The following is a 16,536-nucleotide window of genomic DNA, read 5'->3' on the forward strand; positions in this document are numbered from 1 at the left end:
AAGTTCCCACAGAGTACTGGGATCTCAAGGAGGTATTCAGCAAGAGCAGGGCCGCCGTTCTTCCTCCGCACCGGGCCTACGACTGTGCCATTGACTTGCTCCCTGGGACTACCCCTCCTCGTGGCAGACTGTTTTCACTCTCTCAGCCAGAACGCAAGGCCATGGAGGAATACCTCAAAGATGCCCTGGTCTCTGGGTTTATTCGACCCTCCACTTCACCTGCTGGAGCCGGCTTCTTCTTTGTCGGCAAGAAGGATGGGGGGCTCCGACCATGTATTGATTACAGGGGCCTGAATAAGATCACTGTGCGCAACCGATATCCCCTTCCGCTGATGTCCACAGCTTTCGACCTGCTCCAAGGCGCCACCGTCTTCACCAAGTTGGACCTACGGAACGCATACCACCTCATCCGTATCCGACAGGGAGACGAGTGGAAGACTGCCTTTAACACCCCGTCTGGGCACTACGAATACCAGGTGATGCCCTTCGGACTCACCAACGCACCAGCTGTTTTTCAGGCCCTAATCAACGACGTCTTAAGGGACATGATTAACCTATACGTTTTTGTCTACCTCGACGACATCCTTATCTTTTCCAAGACCGTGCAGGAGCACCGCCACCATGTCCGCCAGGTTCTCCAGAGGCTGCTACAGAACAATCTGTTCGCCAAGGCCCAGAAATGCGAATTTCATGTTCCCGAGGTCTCCTTTCTGGGATTTATTGTACGGACAGGCCAACTCCAAATGGACCCTGCCAAGACCCTGGCCGTCCGGGATTGGCCTACTCCCAAGTCCGTTAAGGAGGTTCAGCGGTTCTTAGGATTCGCTAACTTCTACCGCAAGTTCATCAGGAACTTCAGTTCTGTGGCAGCACCCATGTCTGACCTCACCAAAGGGACAGGTGGATCTTATGGCTGGTCTCCTCAGGCAGAAAAGGCGTTCAAAGACCTCAAGGACCGCTTCTGCACGGCACCCGTTCTGGTTCTCCCGGACACCTCCCAACCATTCATCGTGGAGGTGGACGCCTCGGACAGTGGTGTCGGCGCGGTGCTCTCTCAACGTTCGGAAGGAAAGCTGCACCCCTGCGCTTACTTCTCCCACCGCCTGAGTCCTGCTGAGTCCCGGTACGATGTGGGGGATCGAGAACTGCTAGCGGTCAAACTGGCCCTTGAGGAGTGGAGGCACTGGCTGGAGGGAGCACAACATCCATTCCTGGTTTGGACTGACCACAAGAACCTGGAGTACCTCCAGCAAGCCAAGAGACTGAACCCTCGACAGGCTAGGTGGGCCCTGTTTTTCAGTCGGTTTGACTTCACCCTCTCATACCGCCCCGGCTCCAAGAACACCAAACCTGACGCACTGTCCAGACTGTTCTCTGCCACTAACAGGGAGAATGAAGTCGGGCCTATTATCCCTGTGTCCCGGATTGTGGCCCCTGTCCGCTGGGGTATTGAGGAGGCTGTCCGACGAGCCCAACGCCAGGACCCCGGTCCTGGGACGGGGCCACCAGGCCTCTTGTACGTCCCACATCAAGCCCGGGCCAAGGTTCTCCAGTGGGGTCACTCTTCCCCTCTCACCGCCCACCCGGGAGCTCGGAGGACCCTGGACTTCCTGAAAAGACGCTTCTGGTGGCCTAACATGGAGAAGGAAGTAAGGTCATTTGTCCTGTCCTGTGAGGTTTGCACCAGAACCAAGAACCCACGACAGCGTCCCCAGGGTCTCCTGCATCCTCTGACCATTCCCCGGCGTCCCTGGTCCCACGTGGCAGTCGACTTTATCACGGGTCTCCCTGAGTCACAAGGTAACACGGTCATTTTGGTCTTAGTTGACAGATTCTCCAAGGCCTGCCGCTTCATACCACTGTGCAAACTCCCCTCTGCTCTTGAAACTGCGAAACTTTTGTTTAATCATGTCTTCCGAGTCTTTGGTCTTCCACAGGACATCGTCTCAGACCGAGGGCCCCAGTTCTCCTCCCGAGTGTGGCACGGGTTCTGCAAGGTCATCGGAGCCACTGCCAGCCTCTCCTCTGGGTTTCACCCACAGTCCAATGGTCAGACGGAGAGGCTCAACCAGGACCTGGAAACCACCCTGCGAGGCCTGGCTATGGATAACCCGACATCGTGGAGCACCTGGCTGCCATGGGCGGAGTACGCCCACAACACCCTGCAGTCATCGGCCACCAAGCTGTCGCCATTCCAGTGCCAATTCGGGTTCCAGCCACCTCTGTTCCCGGACCAGGAGGAGGACGCGGGGGTGCCCTCGGTCAACCAATATGTGAGACGGTGTCGCAAGACCTGGAGCAAGGTCAGGAAGACCCTCATACAGACCTCCAGAACCAACCAGACTCAGGCCAACCGCCATAGAAGACCTGCACACGCTTTCCGCCCTGGGCAGCGTGTTTGGCTGTCCACTAAGGACCTTCCACTGCGGGTGGAGAACCGCAAGCTTGCTCCTCGCTACATTGGCCCCTTCAAGGTGGTGCGCAGGGTGAACCCTGTCTCCTACCGGCTCCAGTTGCCCCGGACTCTGAGGATCAACCCCACTTTCCATGTTTCCCTGTTACGGCCCGTACTGACGTCTACGTATGCCCCTGCCCCTAGGAACCCCCCACCCCCCCGCATCTTCCAGGGGCAGACTGTGTTCACTGTGAATCGCCTGCTTGACTCCCGCCGGGTCCGCGGCGGGTTGCAATATCTGGTGGACTGGGAGGGCTATGGTCCTGAGGAGCGCTGCTGGGTTCCTGCTCGGGATGTCCTTGATAAAGAACTATGTCGGGACTTCCATTCGGCCCATCCGGATCGCCCTGGGAACGTCAGGAGACGCTCCTAGAGGGGGGGGTCCTGTTAGGACTAGGACTGTTTTGGCCTCTAGAGGCCGCTGTTATTTCCTTTTCATGTCGTGTTTATTTTGGCCTCTAGAGGCCGCCACTGTTCCTGTGTTTTTGTGTTTGTGTTAATTGCCTAATTATCTTCACCTGTGTCCTTAATTAGTTTGTGTATTTATACCCCTGAGTTCAGTCCTCTTGTCACAGAGTCTTTGTGCTGTTATGTTTATCTCCAGTTTCCTTTGTACTGTGTTTTTTGATCTTCTTAGCTTTTGTATTTTTGCACTTTGCTTTTCTTTTGGATTATACTCTTTGGTTTTTTTTTTGTCTTTTGTTTTGCCCTGTATATAGTGTATATAGTTTAAATAAACCTTTTGATTCTTTTTCTACTTCCGCCTCACGCCTCTGCATTTGAGTCATCCCCCTGGTGGCCTAGTGGGGGTTTGCTGGATTATCACACCAACGAACCAGGTTCGAATCCCAGCAAAACCCTAACATTCTAAGCTACCATATACAGATTGTCTTAACTCCATGCTCTGTTTGGTCATGTCCCAAACCCTTTGTTTCCATTAAAGTGCTTGTCTTATGAAAATTACATTACCTCTGGAAATTATACCTTATAAAATTAGACATGTTAAAAAGTTTACTGTCTAAATTGTATTTTAATATGAGACTGGGAACATGTTCTATTTAGTTGGTAAAGTTTGGCTCTTTGAGTCTGACATTACACAAACGCGTTCCTGGTAATTTACTGTTCATTCAAAGAAGTGACGTCATATGCAAAATGCTTGAAAGGTTGTGGCATTTCTGGCTTCGTCTGCTTTAGATTTTTAACTTTGAAAAAATTATTTATTTATTTATTTTATTCCACAATAAAACTAAAACCAAAGCATGCCTCCTAAGGGGTGTGTCCTTCAAGGCTGTATAAGTCTCACTGATTTAAAAAAAAGCAGAATTTTGATCCATTGTAGCCCAAAGTCAGCAAGACACTTGCGGAATGAATGGGTTTGATTTGAATCGACAAAGAGAGGCAACTTCAAGCCGACAGGACGATTTGGTGTCTGCTCCATACATTTTGAAAAAGATAAATTTGTGAGGCAGATTCACATATAGAATAGAATAGAATAGAATAGAATAGAATAGAATAGAAAGCCTTTATTGTCATTATACAAGTACAATGAGATTTAAAGCTTCACCATACAGTGCACACATAAATACTAAAATAGACATAGGAAAATATGTACAATAAAACTAATATAAAACTAAAAACTACTACTAAAAAAAACAACTACTGACAACTATACCTAAACTATACATAAACTTGTGCAGGTCCCTGAAGGAACACAGGTGCATAACAGTAACAGGGTTGAGAATAAAGTGACTAGCTGCATCAAGTCATAGAGGTAGCATTGGCATGTACAGACGCCTATTTTCAGTATGTAGGCAACCCAAAAAAAAAAAAGATGATCTGACTTGATATGATAGTGCAATAAGACAGTTTATAGATAGCTATGATATTAATAGTGCAAATATGACAGTTTACAGTACTTAAAATGACAGAAAGTGGATGTCTAAGAACAGATGAACTGACTTGATATGATAGTGCAATATGACAGTCTTGTGGCATTTACAGTGCAAATATGACAGTTTACAGTCTGACAAGGAGAGACTAGGTTGAGATCAAGTGGTTAGCAGCATTGTGGTGATGGTTACCTTGTCAGTGGTGTTCAAGCATGTCAGTTCCTCAGTGCAAACTTGAGTTGAGTATTGTGACAGCTCTTGGAAAGAAACTGTCCCTGAGTCTGTTTGTTTTGGCTGGTATGGCCCTGTAGCGCCTGCCAGAGGGCAACAGGTCAAAGAGGTGGAAGCCAGGGTGTGTATAGTCTCTTATGATGCTCTTTGCCCTGCCTAGGCACCGGGAGTTGTAGATGGTGGACAAAGGAGGTAAAGGACAGCCTATGATCTTGTGTGCTGTGTTAGTCACCCTCTGCAGTCTTTTTCTGTCCGCTTCTGTGCAGCTTGAGTGCCACACTGACACAGCATAGGTCAGCAGGCTCTCAATGGCTGACCGGTAGAAGGTCACCAGCAGTTTTGTGTCAAGTTGCTCCTTCCTGAGCACTCTCAGGAAGTGTAGTCTCTGCTGTGCCTTTTTAACCAGTGCGGTGGTGTTGGCTGCCCAGGAGAGGTCAGCAGAGATGTGGACCCCAAGGAATTTGAAGGATTCCACTCGCTCCACGCTTTCGCTGTTGTGATAAACAGTTTGTGATAAAATTAAAATCAATTAATTCACATCAAATTTAATCATATTCTGCATACAGCTCTGCACCCATCTCCATACCCATTGTTATCGACACAATACCTCACTAACTCCTGTGTTTACACAACAAACCATACATCAAAATAAACAACAGTTCCTACCATTTCAAATAGTATACAGTAAAGTATTCATCTGTGCCTTTTGCCTTTCTCAAGTAATCTGGTTTTGAAATTACAGCAACAGCAAATTACAGCAACAATTTGTCTCCAACTTCGGACTGATATTCTAATGTAGCATACATTATGTAGTTATAGAAAAGCCTGATGTAAATGTGCAAATATTATCATAATCTAGACTGTCCTGAAAAAAAAAAACAACAACCATAGATTATATCATGATAGCATGTAGATGGATGGCCCTAAAATCACCATGAGCTTAAAAGTAAAGAGAGTATACCCTGAAAATAGCCAATGGTTAATTTAGATCGATAATATCAGGAATAAAGTGGATGTTTTTTCTACTTCAAGGTGCATCGACGGAGGCAGCTGTCTGTCCCTAAATATAAGGGGAACATTCTGTGCGTCTGTGTGCGTCCATGTGAATGTAGGGAATGCCCATGCAACCAAGTGCGTGAAATAGGAGGAGGAAGGTACAGAGAGGTCATGCAAGTTAACAAAGCAAAAGGATATATTTTTAAATGAAGCTGTATGTATTGCATATTTCATATTCAGAAAGCTTTAAAAAATTATATAGGGGAGGTGTTTGGTGGGGTGTTTAAATTTCATAAAGGTTCAATTCAACTTAAAATCAGCTCTCTGTGAAGGGACACCACAAGAAGATCTTAGGTTTTGGAATTTTGAGAAAAAAATATATGGTTGCAGAGATGATTTTAGTAAAAAAATAAAGAACAGTTATAGCGCGCTGACACCCCCCCCAGATGCTTTCTGTAGATTAGCAGTTGTCATGTTCTCCTACATGCAGACGACCATTGGGACAAAACCTCGTTTGACCATGTCCTTCAAAGATGCCCAGGTTTGCGCAAACCGATGCTAATCCAAACCGAGACACTGAAAAAGCTTCGCGTGTTTTCTGCTGTGCAGTGGTTCCCCCTTTCGCCTAACAAGCGAATAGACGCTCCTGAGAAACCTGGCAGAGCTGTGCTTTGCCTTTTGAGCTCTGCTTCCCGTAACGTCCAGTTATCGCCTCGCTAAAATCAGGTACCCTCGGAACAGCCAGAAAGACAGACCCTTAACATGACCGGATTGCTTTCTGTAGCTTAGTGGTTGTCATGTTCTCCTATGTGCAGACGACCGTCGGGACAAAACCTCGTTTGAATGGTTTCCCTGCCTCTCTGGTTTTTCATCAAGGTCCGTGACGGCTGCTTTAAAAACAAAATCGGGTATGATCTACATTTCTGTTGACTGTGGAAGCATGGACATTGCAATTCATCACAGGGAGGTGGTGTTCTCAAATACCACTTCGTTGCTCGTTTACGGAGTGAGGTCAGGTCAACAGGGCTGCGCACGGCATCAGAATGCTGCAAAGTGGCATTGACTCTGGAATGCTTCATCACGTCTCAACGAGTATTTGCCGGCCAACATTCAGACACATTTGCTTATTAACTCTCAAACCATGACTGCGCAGTTCTCTGTTTGTGGAAAATATGCAAAGAAGCAGCTTGCCGCCAACAAAAGACAAGCACGCCCAGGTTTGCGCAAACCAATGCTGTTCAACTACATGCAACACGAGCAGAAAGCAGAAGGAGCAGCCCTCAGTCACCTCCTTGGCATGGCAGTGACAAGCAACCAATCCGTTCCTGCTGTTTCCTTGCCACACTCTCTGCCTTTCATCAGAGAAACGAAGCATTAAAGGGTGTGCATTAGCCAGGGATCAAACTCCGGTCCACTGCTTGGAAGGCAGCTATACTCACCACTATACCACATGCCTGCCCTGGGGACGGATGCCTAAGTGCCATTGCTTCTGAATTTGAGGCCCAGGCAACAGCTGATCGGTCCAAGAGCTGCGATTTCTGTCGTGTAGTGTTTATCACGTTCGTCTCAAACATGAAAGGTCCCTGGCCCGAAACCGGGCAGAAACAGCGTCGGGTTTGTTTATTTATTTATTTATTTTTTGAATATGCCGATCCAGTAGTGGTAGTGCATATGCATTCAGCTTCAATACACTGGAATGGACAGTCTGTGTTGAACGTATACAGTGCCATAGAATGCTGATTTTTCAGCATCTTTTAAGGTCAATTATAGCAGGAGTGAGAGTATTGAAGAACACAGAAAATAACCACAGTAAGAAGTGGACTCATCAGGCTTTGAGCATAAACGATCACCAAACACAAAAAGCAAAATCCCCAGTGTTGAATTCAGTGGCGTAGGCAGGATTTTTTACATGGGGTGGCCAAAGGGGGGCCAAGGATATACAGGGGGTGGCCATGCTGTGACTAAATAATGGTGGTGGGGGGTCCTCCCCCGGGAAATTTTGAATAAGCTAGATTTGATTTCCTGTATTCTGATGTATCTGGTGGCATATCTGGTGCCTAACTCATGAACAAAACCCATGTGAGCCAAGAGGTCAGAAATTAATGTATTAATTTATTTATGTAACATAAAGTATCTGCAAAAGAAAGAAACCATCCAACTTGTTTACTCTAGTTAAGCATCAGGATTTTAACGATCACTACTAAAATGCAGAAGTAAAAACTAAAAGATCACCTGCCCCAGGCACCTGGGAAGTAGTAAGGATATTAGTCAGGCTTGAATAAAGAGTGCTTTGCTTAGGGAAAGGAAAATACTTGTATACTTAACTCATACATGCAACATATGTAAACACTTACAACATGTTTTGATATTGTCCATTGTAAGTACTGTACAAACTAAATGTGTTGAGTTACAAAATGTGTTTGTGTGCGTGTGTGAGTGTTACACTGATGTAACACATGACATAGATGAGGTGTAGTGCATGAGTGGTGTGTGAGAGAGAGGGGGGGAAGTACAGTATGTGCACTGCATGTAGATATACAGTACAGGTCGGCGGCGCTACACGCGTGACATCATTTGCGCCAGTCCGTTCTTTTGTTTCCACACGGACTCTATCCTATTCTCTGCAGTGGCGTGCATTCTTGATACCGAGTCTTTTGAAAAAGACATGAAAGCTCTTCAAATTCATCCTCAATCGTTGGGTTTTTGGATTAGGATGACATCGAACCTTTTGCCACGGAGAAAGAAGCGGACGGATTTTTTTTTCCTAATTTATTCTTTGCTTTAGACAGTTTGGCTTGTTGGTCTAGGGGTATGATTCTCGCTTAGGGGGTGAGAGGTCCCAGGTTCAACTCCCGGACGAGCCCAGGCTTTACCTTAAATGGTCGATCTGGACTGGGGTGTCACTTGAGTGTATCATTCTTAAAGTGCTAGTCTAATGAAAGTTACATCAGAAAATCTCTGGCTTGTGATGTGCTCGAATACACTGTAAAGTTGGCAAATAAATGAAAAATTGGTTTAGAATTTTTTTTCTGCACCTGAATTGAGGAATGTGTAAAGGACATTAGACACTGGATGCTTATTAATTTCCTTCTGCTTAACTCTGACAAAACTGAAGTACTTGTCCTGGGACCACATGCAGCTAGAAGTAAGTTTTCTGATTCCACATTAACTCTGGATGGCCTTTCTGTTTCTTCACGTGTAGCAGTAAAAGACCTCGGAGTGATTATTCACCCCAGTCTTTCATTCGAAAATCACATTGAGAAAGAAGCGGACGGGTTTTTTTTTTTTTTTTTAAAGCATAGGCTGGCTTGTTGGTCTAGGGGTATGATTCTGGCTTTGGGTGTGAGAGGTCCCGCGTTCAACTCCCGGACAAACCCAGGTTTTACCTTAAATCCTTAAATGGTCGATCTGGACCGGGGTATCAGGGATTTCACTTGGCTGAATTGTTCTTCAAGTGCTCATCTCATGAAAGTTACGTCAGAAGGTGTGATGTGCTCAAATACGCTGTGAAGTTTGAAAAATGCTTTTTTGCATCTGAATTCTGTTCCAAAAATCACTAAAAGCTCGGCCGCCATTATTAGTTCGCAGCGATTTACAGGTTGGCGGCGCTGCACGCGTGACGTCATTTGCGCCAGTCCGTTCTTTTGTTTCCACACGGACTCTATCCTATTCTCTGCAGTGGCGTGCGTTCTTGATACCAAGTCTTTTGAAAAAGACATGAAAGCTCTTCAAATTCATCCTCAATCGTTGGCTTTTTGGATTAGGATGACATCGAACCTTTTGCCACGGAGAAAGAAGCGGATGGATTTTTTTTTCCTAATTCATTCTTTGTTGCCCTCAGTCACCTCCTTGGCAAGGCAGTGACGAGCAACCGATCCGTTCCTGCTGTTTCCTCCCAAGTGCCTCGCCATGCTCTCTGCCTTTCATCAGAGCAACGAAGCGTTAAAGAGTGTGCGTTGGCCAGGAATCTACCCTGGGTCAACTGCTTGGAAGGCAGCTATGCTAGCCACTATACCACCAACGCTACAGGCTTACCCTGGGGACAAATGCCTAAGTGCCATTGCTTCTGTATTTGAAGCCCAGGCAACAGCTGATGGGTAGAAGGGCTGTGGTTTCTGTAGTGTAGTGGTTATCATGTTTGTCTTACACACGAAAGGTCCCTGGCTTGAAACAGTGGTTGATTTATTTATTTATTTTTTGAACTCGGCAGTGAGTGACTGCTGAGCTGTGATCTCTTCTCTGTCCGTGCCAACTATGGAAGCAAGTATTTGCTTTCGACCAGCCAAGGTATGGACACATTTGCTGGACAAATCTTAAACAGTGACTCTACAGTTCTCTGTTTGTGGACAAATATACACCTGTCGCTTGTAGCCAACGAAAGGAAAAGATGCAGGAGCCCGTGTTCTTCACCGCTTCATGGGTCGAACGTACGCAGGGGCAAACTGATGTCATTCAAACCTGCAAACAACTACTTACGTTGCTCGTGGAAAGAACAGCCCTCAGTCACCTCCTTGGCCCATCCAAATAAGGCATTTGATTTCTTCCCATGATGTTGTTGCAGCGCTTTTCGATGCTGAACCTTGTCACACTCGACCACCAGCTCATCTCTACGATGCCAAGGCCGTGCCCCTATTCTCGTGACAATTGTTTAAGTGCGATCTGCGTTCTTCTTGAGGCCCAGGCAAGAGCTAACACACGCGTGGTTTCTGTATTGTATTGGTTACCACGTTTGCTTAACACGAGAACGGTCCCCGATTAGAAACCGGGCAGAAACGGTGCAGGTTTTCTTGAACGTGGCAGCGAACAAATGTCGAGCTGCCATCTCTGCTCCGTCCCTGCCTTTTGGAACAATCCCAACCGTGGCGGCAGCTTTAAAAACAAAATCGAGCATTATCTACATTTCTGTTGACTGTGGAAGCATGGACATTGCAATTCGTCACAAGGAGGTGGTGTTCTCAAATACCACTTCGTTGCTCGTTTACGGAGTGAGGTCAGGTCAACGGGCCTGCACACGGCATCAGAGCGCTGCAAAGCGGCATTGACTCTGGAATGCTTCATCACGTATCAACGAGTATTTGCCAGCCAACATTCAGACACATTTGCTTATTAACTCTAAAACAGTGACTGTGCAGTTCTCCGTTTGTGGAAAATAGGCAAAGTAGCAGCTTGCCGCCAACTAAAGACAAACGCGCGGGTGCCCGTGTCCTTCAGACACACCCAGGTTTGCGCAAACCGATGCTATTCGACTACATGCAATGCGAGCGGAAAGCAGAAGGAGCAGCCCTCAGTCACCTCCTTGGCCCGTCCAAACAAGGCATTTGATTTCTTCACGTGATGTTGTTGCAGCGCTTTTCGATGCTGAACCTTGTCACACTCGACCACCAGCTCATCTCTATGATGCCAAGGCCGTGCCCCTATTCTCGTGACAATTGTTTAAGTGAGATCTGCGTTCTTCTTGAGGCCCAGGCAAGAGCTAACACACGCGTGGTTTCTGTATTGTATTGGTTACCATGTTCGCTTAACACGAGAACGGTCCCCGATTCGAAACCGGGCGGAAACGGTGCAGGTTTTCTTGAACGTGGCAGCGAACAAATGTCAAGCTGCCATCTCTGCTCCGTCCCTGCCTTTTGGAACAATCCCAACCGTGGCGGCAGCTTTAAAAACAAAATCGAGCATTATCTACCTTTCTGTTGACTGTGGAAGCATGGACATTGCAATTCGTCACAAGGAGGTGGTGTTCTCAAATACCACTTCGTTGCTCGTTTACGGAGTGAGGTCAGGTCAACGGGCCTGCACACGGCATCAGAGTGCTGCAAAGCGGCATTGACTCTGGAATGCTTCATCACGTATCAACGAGTATTTGCCAGCCAACATTCAGACACATTTGCTTATTAACTCTAAAACAGTGACTGTGCAGTTCTCCGTTTGTGGAAAATAGGCAAAGTAGCAGCTTGCCGCCAACGAAAGACAAACGCGCGGGTGCCCGTGTTCTTCAGACACACCCAGGTTTGCGCAAACTGATGCTATTCGACTACATGCAATGCGAGCGGAAAGCAGAAGGAGCAGCCCTCAGTCACCTCCTTGGCCCGTCCAAACAAGGCATTTGATTTCTTCACGTGAGGTTGTTGCAGCACTTTTCGATGCTGAACCTTGTCACACTCGACCACCAGCTCATCTCTATGATGCCAAGGCCGTGCCCCTATTCTCGTGACAATTGTTTAAGTGAGATCTGCGTTCTTCTTGAGGCCCAGGCAAGAGCTAACACACGCGTGGTTTCTGTATTGTATTGGTTACCACGTTCGCTTAACACGAGAACGGTCCCCGATTCGAAACCGGGCGGAAACGGTGCAGGTTTTCTTGAACGTGGCAGCGAACAAATGTCGAGCTGCCATCTCTGCTCCGTCCCTGCCTTTTGGAACAATCCCAACCGTGGCGGCAGCTTTAAAAACAAAATCGAGCATTATCTACCTTTCTGTTGACTGTGGAAGCATGGACATTGCAATTCGTCACAAGGAGGTGGTGTTCTCAAATACCACTTCGTTGCTCGTTTACGGAGTGAGGTCAGGTCAACGGGCCTGCACACGGCATCAGAGCGCTGCAAAGCGGCATTGACTCTGGAATGCTTCATCACGTATCAACGAGTATTTGCCAGCCAACATTCAGACACATTTGCTTATTAACTCTAAAACAGTGACTGTGCAGTTCTCCGTTTGTGGAAAATAGGCAAAGTAGCAGCTTGCCGCCAACGAAAGACAAACGCGCGGGTGCCCGTGTCCTTCAGACACGCCCAGGTTTGCGCAAACCGATGCTATTCGACTACATGCAACGTGAGCGGAAAGCAGAAGGAGCAGCCCTCAGTCACCTCCTTGGGAAGGCAGTGACAAGCAACCAATCCATTCCTGCTGTTTCCTCCCAAGTGCCTCGCCATGCTCTCTGCCTTTCATTAGAGCAACGAAGCGTTAGAGAGTGTGCGTTGGCCAGGAATCAAACCAGGGTCAACTGCTTGGAAGGCAGCTATGCTAGCCACTATACCACCAACACTACAGGCCTGCCCTGGGGACAAATGCCTAAGTGCCATTGCTTCTGTATTTGAGGCCCAGGCAACAACTGATGGGTAAAAGCGCTATGGTTTCTGTAGTGTAGTGGTTATCATGTTTGTCTAACACATGAAAGGTCCCTGGCTTGAAACCGGGCAGGAACAGCACTGGGTTGGTTTATTTATTTATTTTTTGAACTCGGCAGTGAGTGACTGCTGAGCTGTGATCTCTGTTCTGTCCGTGCCAACTATGGAAGCAAGTATTTGCTTTTGACCAGCCAAGGTACGGACACATTTGCTGAACAAATCTTAAACAGTGACTCTACAGTTCTCTGTTTGTGGACAAATATACACCTGTCGCTTGTTGCCAACGAAAGGAAAACATGCAGGAGCCCGTGTTCTTCACCGCTTCATGGGTCGAACGTACGCAGGGGCAAACTGATGTCATTCAAACCTGCAAACAAGTCCTTACGTTGCTAGTGGAAAGACCAGTCCTCAGTCCCCTCCTTGGCCCGTCCAAACAAGGCGTTTGATTTCTTCCCGTGATGTTGTTGCAGCGCTTTTCGATGCTGAACCTTGTCACACTCGACCACCAGCTCATCTCTACGATGCCAAGGCCGTGCCCCTATTCTCGTGACAATTGTTTAAGTGTGACCCGCATTCTTCTTCAGGCCCAGGCAAGAGCTAACACACGCGTGGTTTCCGTATTGTATTGGTTAGCACGTTTGCTGAACACGAGAGCGGTCCGCGATTCGAAACCGGGCGGAAACGGTGCTGGTTTCCTTGAACGTGGCAGCGAACAAATGTCGAGCTGCCATCTCTGCTCCGTCCCTGCCTTTTGGAACAATCCCAACCGTGGCGGCAGCTTTAAAAACAAAATCGAGCATTATCTACATTTCTGTTGACTGTGGAAGCATGGACATTGCAATTAGTCACAAGGAGGTGGTGTTCTCAAATAAATCCGTCCGTGCCTTTTGGAACAATCCCAAACCGAGACGCTGAAAAAGCTTCGTGTGTTTTCTGCTGTGCAGTGGTTTCCCCTTGCACCTAACAAGCGAATAGACGCTCCTGAGAAACCTGGCAGAGCCATGCTTTGCCTTTTGAGCTCTGCTTTCGTTAACGTCCAGTTATCGCCTTGCTAAGATCAGGTACTCTCAAAACAGCCACAAAGACAGACCATTAACGTGACCAGATAGCTTTCTGTGGATTAGTGGTTGTCATGTTCTCCTACGTGCAGATGACCATCGGGACAAAACCTCGTTTGACCGGTTTCCCTGCCTCTCTCGTTTTCCGTCAAGGTCCGTGACGGCTGCTTTAAAAACAAAATCGGGCATTATCTACATGTCTGTTGACTGTGGAAGCATGGACATTGCACTTCGTCACGGGGAGGTGGTGTTCTCAAATACCACTTGGTTGCTCGTTTACGGAGTGAGGTCAGGTCAACAGGGCTGCACACGGCATCAGAACGCTGCAAATTGGCATTGACACTAAATGTCACTTGAACAGCCTTGAAGGACACACCCCTTAGGAGGCATGCTTTGGTTTTAGTTTTGCTGCAGAATAAATAAAATAATCGTTAAAAACGTGCTCCAATTTGCAAAACAGACGAAGCCAGAAATGCCAAATAACTTTTACGCATTTCGCATATGATGTCACTTCTTTGAACAAACAGTAACTTACCAGGAACACGTTCATGTAATGGTGGACTCAAAGAGCCAAATTTTACCAAATAAACAGAACATGTTCCTGGTCTCGTATTAAAATACAATTTAGACAGTAAACTAATAAACATGTCTAGTTTTATCAGGTATAATTCCCAGGGGTAATATAATTTTCAGAAGACTGGCACTTTAACGTAAACAAAGGGTTTGGGACTTGACCAAAAGGAGCCTACAGTTGAGACAGTCTGTGCATGTGAGTTCAGAAGCCACAAACAAAGGCTTCAGAGGTTCCACTGAGATTTGAACTCAGATCACTGGAGTCAAAGTCCAGGGTGCTAACCATTACACCATGGAACCAAGACATAGCCTAAATGTTGTTTTCACTGTCAAACCTTTGAATGATATAATAAAATTCCAGCAGCACATGAACACATGATTGAAGGTTTTACCTGAAATCATCAACCTGTTGGAAAAAAATTCTCGGAACCCTGACTGCTGGCTACATGGTTAATCATTCGTTGTTGTTTGTATTAATTTCTAGTTTTGTAATTTATCAATCAATGTCAACAGGCAATTGACATTGTAACCACATGATAATCCAAGTCAAATGTCACATGTCGTTCCATGAACTAAAACTTAATATTTTTACATTTAAAAACATAAAATACCTACTGATATTGTAATATGTGGCAGATATTCACAACAAACTGAAAAAAAAATACAAATTTATCTGAAAAGGCATGCTAGCTGAAGCTTCCATTTTCACTCACGTGCAGGCAAATTTCCCGACAAGCATTCACTAAACACAAACCATGAGCAGCATGGCCCGTTAATAACCTGCGATAGCAAATATCAGAAGTGGGATTCAAATCCACACCTCCAAAAAAGACTGCAACCTAAACACAGCAACTTACACTACTCAAAATCTAGGTTATACTTAACCAGGTTAGTGACACTGTATTGGAGGTGCAGAAAGCTGGTATAGGGTAAGGTGGCCTGGGCCAATCTCTTACACCTTTACAGCTTTATTAGCCATTGCACACAGGCAGAGAAATGTCTGACCAATGAGCGTTTTTGATGGAAAGAAAGAAAGAAAGAAAGAAAGAAAGAAAGAAAGAAAGAAAGAAAGAGTTGGGGTGTTGTGTGATCTGTAGCCTCGGTCACAACCAGCCGTGCGTGATCCTATGGCCGGTCTATGTGCAAAAAACGCAAGAAGCGCACGCAGGGCGGGTGTGTGATGTGCTGATTTTCGAGCCGTAGACTGGCCGCAGACCGGCCGCAGAGGTTCTTTGTCATGTCAAACAAACTCTACGGACACTTACGTTTTTTTCAGGTTGCAAGACAAACTTACAGCCAACGCGCGTCTTTCTGCATGAACAAAAAAAAAAACGCAGCGATTTGGGAAACGCCAAAAAATCGTATGGCCGGTTGTGACCTAGGGGAGAGAATTACTGCAGACTAACGGTCCAGTAGCTTGTTGAACATGGAGAAAACCAGGAAATGGGGAAAAGGTTAACCCAGCAAAGAAAGAACTTTTTTCTTTACTTATTTTTTTAACAAGACAATTTCTAGATCTACTACAATGTCATGTGAACAGATAGAATAGAAAAAGCTCTATTCCCACTCATTACTTTAGAAAACTCATTTATTATCTTTATTTAAAAAATATATCAAATAAGAAAGCTGTTTCTTTGTATTTAGAACAAGGCACTATTCCTGGAAATGCTATAAAACCAGGCTGATGAGTGGAGCAGAAGAAGCAAACCCCACCTCCAGCTCTTTGGTCTAAAAATCTATTTAATATAACATTTTCAGTTAAATAACGTCAGATATTAAAGTGATAAAAACAAACACTAGGCTTCATCTAAAACAAACAGCAGAGAAACAACAACTTACTACTGTCAATGGCTTTAAATATACCACTTCCAAATATTAAAATCCAGAAAGGTAAACACAGCTAGACTCCACCCCCAACAGCTGGATCCTTTTGAAGAGAGACATCGCTTTGGGCGTGTGTGTGGTTTCCATGCAAAAACCTTGATATTTCTAACATTTGACCACCAAAAAATGTGCAGCTCTACCAGAGCAAAGCCTGCAAAAATAAGCTGAACTCATTAACATTCCTCTCCCTGGAAATCTGTAATATATAGATTGAGGCACTGCCTAAAAGCCCATCTGTTTCTGGGTTGTAGAATTTTCTTATATCATAGCCAGCCTCTCTTGTTTTATTTCTTTACCGTTATAGTTACTATACTGTTTCCTTATGTT

The 16,536-nt window shown here is 46.0% G+C and overlaps 2 non-coding genes and 1 gene segment (V, D, J or C); 1 reads left to right on the forward strand and 2 right to left on the reverse strand.

Annotated features, from left to right (window-relative positions):
* The window catches only part of LOC132884270 (T cell receptor alpha variable 17-like), a 49,886-nt gene that overhangs the window by 18,796 nt on the left and 14,554 nt on the right, over positions 1-16,536 (forward strand).
* Positions 14,554-14,625, reverse strand: trnaq-uug (transfer RNA glutamine (anticodon UUG)). Its single transcript has one exon. It is a non-coding gene; the product is annotated as a tRNA-Gln (tRNA).
* LOC132898341 (U2 spliceosomal RNA) lies at positions 15,969-16,157 on the reverse strand. Its single transcript, XR_009656492.1, has one exon. It is a non-coding gene; the product is annotated as a U2 spliceosomal RNA (small nuclear RNA).

This window comes from Neoarius graeffei, chromosome 1 (assembly GCF_027579695.1).
Source record: "Neoarius graeffei isolate fNeoGra1 chromosome 1, fNeoGra1.pri, whole genome shotgun sequence".
Classification (NCBI taxonomy): Eukaryota; Metazoa; Chordata; class Actinopteri; order Siluriformes; family Ariidae; genus Neoarius; species Neoarius graeffei.